The sequence below is a fragment of the Planococcus citri genome, chromosome 2, assembly GCF_950023065.1.
Source record: "Planococcus citri chromosome 2, ihPlaCitr1.1, whole genome shotgun sequence".
Taxonomy (NCBI): Eukaryota; Metazoa; Arthropoda; class Insecta; order Hemiptera; family Pseudococcidae; genus Planococcus; species Planococcus citri.
The window spans coordinates 3,745,973-3,753,450 of record NC_088678.1 but is presented as its reverse complement, the minus strand read 5'-3'; the positions used below and the strand labels follow the sequence as shown (position 1 = coordinate 3,753,450).

The 7,478-nt window shown below is 31.2% G+C and overlaps 1 long non-coding RNA gene across 1 annotated transcript; it reads left to right on the top strand.

Annotated features, from left to right (window-relative positions):
* On the top strand, positions 1 to 3,846 carry LOC135834230 (uncharacterized). The gene is made up of 3 exons (XR_010556621.1): positions 1 to 265; positions 367 to 390; positions 3,513 to 3,846. It is a non-coding gene; the product is annotated as an uncharacterized LOC135834230 (long non-coding RNA).
* Positions 3,847 to 7,478: the final 3,632 nt, after the last annotated feature.

Sequence of the window (7,478 nt, the reverse complement as noted above, 5' to 3'; positions counted from 1 at the left end):
AGATGCGATAGGTTTTTCACACAGTTGTTTTCCAGTCCTATTTCGCAGTTCGTTTTTCCGAAGCTCGTGTGACAGCCGAATCAAAAAGACTGCTGGGTATACCTACCTAGGTATACGTATTCAGAATCAGAAGTTTCTTGTTCAGTTGCATTAATTCACAGGTTCGTGTGATAGAAGCATTACCTACATACCGGATTCAAATCAAAAGGCATGAATTTTTCAGTGATGGCTATTAAATCGTATTTATTCATTTTATTGGTTATAGGTGAGTAATGTGTACCTTCGTTTAGTATCTACTATTATTTAAAAATCCATTACATTCAACTGAAAAATAAATTACCTAATTGCGCTTCTTCTTAATTTCAGCCTTACAACTTTATTCTGTTAAATGTAAGTACTTGGTTAATCTTTCATAATTTTTAAATTATCTAATTTATTTTCTGCTTGAACAAGATGTGCCCGCCAAGAAATATCTCCGAAAAAGTACCTATTAAACTCGTGCCCCGCACTCGGTTTTTGAGGAAACTATTCTCGAAATAAGTCTCTCAGAAAATCCAACCCCAAAAAAGTAAATGCAAAAATCTCGTGAAAAATCTTGAAAAAAAAAACTCTTTTGAATTCGCGTTCTATTCAAATGCAACTATTATGCGAAAGTCGGGGTGGAAAAAATGTAAAAAAAAATCCACCGCTGGATTCGCCAGCAAAACGCACACTATTTTTCAATATTTTTTCAGCGCGATTTTTGAGAATTTCAACTGTTTGTTCGAATTGATTCCAAATTGGTTTTTTAGTGTTGAATTCTGATTTTTTTTCCAAGTGATACCTAACGAAAACGAATTTTTTTTTATGATGATTCCAATTGCGATTATCTTGGTGATTTAGAATAATTTATTGAGCGTTGAATTGGTTTGTAATTTTTTCGTGATTATTTCTGACAATTTTTTTTTTGTAGTAGGTAATTTGTAATAAATTACACGCGTAGTTAGGTAATTTTCATAGTACGTTTTCCCTTGGTGATTTAAAAATTTCATCTTTTTTTTTTTTATAATAAACTTGGAATTTTTGGTGTCGATTTCAAATCAACTTTTTCTGATAAAAATCCTAAGCAAAATGAATTTTTCCTCGAGGATTTCGGATTTCAAATTATAAGAGTTTTCATTTTCAATGTTGAATTTTAATGCAGCGTTTTTTTTTTCAGTGCGATTTTCGCACTCAACATTCGCATTCGAATAGAATGCGCGTGAATTCGCCTCCCAATCAAATAGCTCGTATTATGAAATAATCATCATCATCGAAAGTTTTATTTTATGATGTCCGGCAGCTTGGCCTTTAACATCAACAATCCAACAATAGAAATTAAATTATCAAATACATAATAGAAATATAACAACAAAATAAAATAGTCTCAACAAAAATATAGCAAAATTTATAATGTGAATTTAAATTTTTAGTTTGTGTTGATTTCAAATCGGTTTTTTATAGTGTTGAAGTGTAGTAAGTTTTTTTCAAATGATCGAATGAATTTTAGTGGATTTTTTGTGATGATTTAAAATATAAAGTACTTATTCGGTATAATAATTTACCTATCGAGTTTGTTTAGTTTGGATGTTTTTCGTGATTATTTCAAATAATTTTGTTGTTTTTTTTTTTGGTAGTAATTTTTAATAAATTTTCTAGGTGATTTTCAGGATAAATTTTTCACTAGTGATTTAGAATTTCATTTTTTAAATTCAGTCTTTGCGATTTCAAATCGATTTCAAATTTTTTTCTTATTGCTGAATTCTAGTGATTTTTTTTTTTTTTTAGTCATATCCAACAAATTTTTGTGGATTTTTCCTAATGATTCAGAATAAAGCGTTCGGTGATGATAGGTACAGTTTGGAAGTTATCCGTCATTATACCTTCAGCTCTCTAGCTTATAGTTGGTAAAATTTTGAATTAGTCTCATTTTTTAGCACGTTTGGATTCTCAAAATTACACCGGTTGAGGATATCGTACAGAGGCGTAGCCATGGAGGGGAGGTCTCGTCCCCCCCCCCCCCCATTAGCACAGGGTCACTGCTAAAATTTGACGATTAAAATTATGAATAAATAGGTAACAATAAGTCAATCGCTATGAACTACGATCACGGATCAATTCGAATCACATTCATACCTATCTTCTGGCTACTTAAATTCTCAAATGTTAGGTACCTACTTTTTTTGTTTATTTCAGCTATTCCTGAGTACCTGTTTTGAAATTTTCAGTCTTAAGATAGAGGCTTATTTGCCGACTTGTTTGGAACCTAATAGCACATATTTTTTGAAATATTTTGCTCTCACTTTGCTCGAGCTGAGTACAGTTTTTCTATTTCTAAATTTCTGCACCTGTTCAAGGTAGAGCTTCCTAACTCTTGAAAATGTCGAATGAAATTATGTTCTCTCTGCTGTTGAAGAGAACAGAACGAAACTGTTTATAATCAATCCGGGCCATCTACGAGTAGGGTATTTTATACCAAATTTCAGCTTCCTATACCTGTTGTAGTTTGATAAAATTTTGATTTCATTCCATTTTTTAGCCCATTATTACATTCTCAAAAATTGACCAAGAAATTTTTGATCGGCAACATTTATGTCAAAAATTTTAAATTTCCTTGGAAATTGTTCGTACCTACATTTTTTGAAAAAATATCATCCCAAAGAAATTGAAGTCAAAAAATGACAAAGTAAAAGTACCTAGATATCAATTTTATTTTTCATTCAATTATTTTCAAATATCATCAGGTTTGTGAGAAAAACAACTATTCAAAATTCTCAAAATCGGATTTCCATAACATATGGAAAACAGGGTTAAAAATTATTTTTTAATGCAAAAAAAAAAAATAATAATAATGCTACTACTCAATTAGGTATAAAAATCAACTCTGAAAAAATTACTCTTCGGTAGGTTAGGGCTGCCTAACTGCATCGCTTGATTTTTACAACGCAATTAAATCCGTGATGATTAGTTTGCCATTAAAAAAAAATTAACGATTTTACATATTGCGCATTACAATTTTTTAAAATTCATTATGAAGTACATAATAATATGCTCATAATACATACCAAGGTATAATCCTTATGGAATTATGAAAAATCAATGCTTAAATAAGATTTAGGGAGAAAGTTGGACAAAGCAGCTTGTTCGACTTACAAAATCAACTGGTTGAAGTTAGAATAAATTCTAAAAAAGAAAAAATTGCGAAGAATATTTTGGCACCTTTCTTATCAAGATTACAGACTTCAAAAGTAGGTATAGTTTTTAGCAAAAGTCTTATTTTGTTTCTTGTTTTCATCATTGCCTTTTTTTTTTTTTTTTTTTTTTTTTTTTTTTTACAATCCATGAGAATATACAGTACTTAACTTAGCTATCTATCTAACAAACGACTGGTATCTAGGTACTACCGACCTGCCAAAAATGTTTTCAAATTATGATTTCATAAAACAAACGTATAATGATTACCTATACAGTATACACCTATTTATGTTTTTCAGACACTGTTGTGATCGCACCAGGTATCGACCCTAACGGCATATTTGGCTCGGTCTGGCAACCTCCACCTGATCCAGCAGGTTATGACGGTGACACTGAAAAATAATTGAATAGTTTGGAGCCCTCACTAGATGGGTATAGGTAGGTAGGTATTAAGAAAAAAATCAACATATAAATTTACAGAGCTCTATTTTTAAGAAAAATTAACGTAAGTAAGTAAGTAAGTAAGTACCTATAAGTAATAATGTTAATTTAACATAGATATACCTAATTTTACAGACCTTTATTTTTCACAAAAATAAACCTAATAATTTTCCTCATACATAATATTTTTTTTTGACTACCTATGTTATACGTGTTTGAATTAAATTTAAGGAAAGATGAGTACTTATACCTACCAACAAACTTGAAATAAGTAAGTAAGTAAGGCATGAGAAAACTTTGAAAAATTTTCTAGATATGTATTTTCAAAAACATGGTATCGTCTAGTACTGTATCCAAATTTATTGTAACTGTTGCAAAGAACGTGGTGTAAAACGCTCGATCATACTTAATCCAAATTGCAGATGTCCGAAATGATTTTTCAATTTTTGGAGAATTTTTGAAAATAAAAAATTGATCATTTTCGGCAATTGCTACTTTTTCAATAATTATACGTATACAGAGTGGCGCATAAGTCAATATTTCGAAGTTTTTTGTAAATAAATCAAAAACTAAGCATCCTAGAAAAAAACTAATGGCATTATGTCGATTGGAAATTTAATTTTCTACAATTTTCCTTGACCGCATTTTTCCATAGAGTGTTTTTTTCCGCCTCCAGACTGATTTTTATGAAATGTAGTTAGCAAATTTTTCAAAAGTATGTATTTCAAAAATTCAGAAACTGTTCATAAAAATCAGTCTGGAGGCGGAAAAAAGCACTCTACGGAAAAATGAAGTTTAGGAAAATTGCAGAGAATTAAATTTCCAATCGACATAATGTCATTAATTTTTTTCTAGGATGCTTTGTTTTGGATTTACTCGTATTTACGAAAAACTAAACGTGAAAATCGGAATACTGACTTATGCGCCACTCTGTATTATTAGGATAAAATAACTCTTGCTTCTCAGTTTTTACTAGGTATTTATTAGTGCAAAGCTTTTCAAACACCAAGTTATTTTTTCCTAATTTACAAACTTCTCGCTAAAAGGTTGTTTTTTACCTTATAAGTACAATATGTATTTCAATCAGTACTTCTACTTACCTATGTATAGGTAAACGTGCCTTTGAATTGTTTCCTAAAGCTAACTCGCACGAATCGAATTTTACAATTTCGGTCATTCCGGAACCTCCCGCATGATTTTCGATTTCTCCAGGAGGCGTGGAAATAAATTTGAGCAGCAATACATTGATTTGTGGCTTATTCTCGACCTACCTATTTTAGGAACTGATTCATCTATTACCAGGAGGAAAATCAAAAAATCAAAAATGTTTGGTTTGAAGAAAAATTTTTGAAATGTGCCCCACTCGCTTTGTCTTGTTTAAAACCAGCCTCACCTCCCCATTCAAATTTCACTTTTTTGCGCCTTTTCAGAGTTGCCTGTGAGATTTTAGATTTTCTCCAGAATTTCAAAATTTTCTCAGAAGGCATGGAAATAAATTTGGACAGCTAAAAATCAAGTTTCGGATCGTTTTCGACCTAGGTACTTATAACGATTTAATGTACATTTGGCTCGATTTCCGGATGGAAACTCAAAATGCGTTTTTTGACCAAAAAAAGTAGCTACCTGAATATGGAAACAATTTTTAAAATTCAAAAATTTAGTTGGTAGGGAAACTTTTGAAGGTCTCAAAATTTCCATTTTGGGCGAATTTCTCAAAAAAATGGCGCACAAAATGGTAAAGTATAAAATATTAATTGTTTAAAAGTCATGAACCCATTAACCGTAAACTGAGGTAACATTGAAGTTTTTTGAGAAAAACTCAAAAACTATGCACTCTAGAAAAAAACTAACGACATTTTGTCGATTGGAAATTTAATTCTCCACAACTTTGTTTACATGACATTTTTTTTAGATGCTTCCATTCGCCTCCACATCAACTTTAATGAAATGTTATAACTCAAAATGTTTTCTTAACATTGAAATATCTCCTCTTTAAGATTTTATTTTTCAAAGTAGAGCGTCGGATTCCAGAGACTGCAACACACAAACTAAACCAGGTAACATGCCGCGGTAGCGGGTATGGTTTGTAATGCGTTGTGTCGTTGTAAACTGCTGCAACTTTTAAACAAGATCGAGGACCCCCTTATTTTCTTATGTCATTTTGTAGAGAATTTTCTCCTCTTTCCAATGGTGTGAATTTTTTTGAAATCCTCATAACTTTTAATGGAGAAAATTGCGATTTTTCGAGCTGTAAGAGGTAGCTAGACTGAGGTTACTGGTTTGTCTACTTTATACTTTGAGGCGCCGTAACTTTTGAACCAGATCGGGAATCCTATCATTTTACGGTGTCTTTTTGTAGAGAAATTTACGCCCTTTCCAATGATATAACAATTTTTAAAATCCCCAAAATTTTTCATCGAGAAAATTGCGATTTTACGAGATGAAAAAGCTTGAAAAAAAGCCATATGACCTTTTTCAACTCGTGAAATTGCATTTTTCTCGATGAGGAATTTTGAGGATTTCAAAAAATTTTATATCATCAGAAAGCACATGAAATTCTGCACAAAATGACACCATAAAATGATGAGGTCCGCGATCTGGTTTGAAAGTTCTGATTCTTTGAAGTAGAAAATAGACCATGTCCATAGCAAGTAGCTAAATTTTTCATCTCGTAAAATCGCAATTTTCTCGATGAAAAATTTTGGGGATTTTAAAAATTGTTAATCATTGGAAAGGGCGTAAATTTCTCTACAAAAAGACACCGTAAAATGATAGGGTTCCCGATCTGGTTCAAAAGTTACGGCGCCTCAAACCAGTAACCTCAGTCTAGCTACCTCTTACAGCTCGAAAAATCGCAATTTTCTCCATTAAAAGTTATGAGGATTTCAAAAAAATTTACACCATTGGAAAGAGGAGAAAATTCTCTACAAAATGACACAAGAAAATAAGGGGGTCCTCGATCTTGTTTAAAAGTTGCAGCAGTTTACAACGACACAACGCATTACAAACCATACCCGCTACCGCGGCATGTTACCTGGTTTCTGATTTAGATTGTGTGTTGCAGTCTCTGGAATCCGACGCTCCAGTCTCAGACTCATCAGCAATTGTTTTTTTTTTGCGCATTATTTTCTTGCCAATGGAAAATTTTACAAGTTTTTCATTCAGTAATTCATCAACTTCAAATAAAGTTTGGAAAAAAAATTATTAGCGAAGTAAGTAGCTTACAATGTGTACTTTCAAAATATACTTTCATATTTGTCTGTACTCCAACTGATTTTCATAATTTTTTTCCATTTTTCATAAACTGAGCCAATTTTTTGCATGGGTATAAATATGGACCCCTAAATTTTTTTACCTAATTCTGATTCAATATTTTTTAGAATATCGAGAAAAGTGTTATTAACAAAGAAGACAAGTCCAAAGTGTCAAAATGGAACCATGATTTTTTCACTATTCATAAACTTGGTCAATTTTTTGCATGGGTATAAATATGGACCCTTAAATTTTTTTCATCTAATTTTGATTCAATGGTTTTTAAAATACCGAGAAAAGTGTTATTAATAAAGAAGACAAGTCCAAAGCATCGAAAAACATCTTTAAATAAATTTTTGTTCAATTTTCAGAACTTTTTATTCATTTTTTGAGGGGGGTCCATATTTGTACCCGAGTCCATATTTGTACCATTTTATGTCACTTTTCTAAATTTCAAATTTCTCCGTGAGTTTTCAACAAAAATAATAAATTTTTTCACACAATATACTAGAGTCTTTGGCCTTTCGAATGGTATACTCAAAAAAAAATTTTGATAATTTTTTCTACCCTTT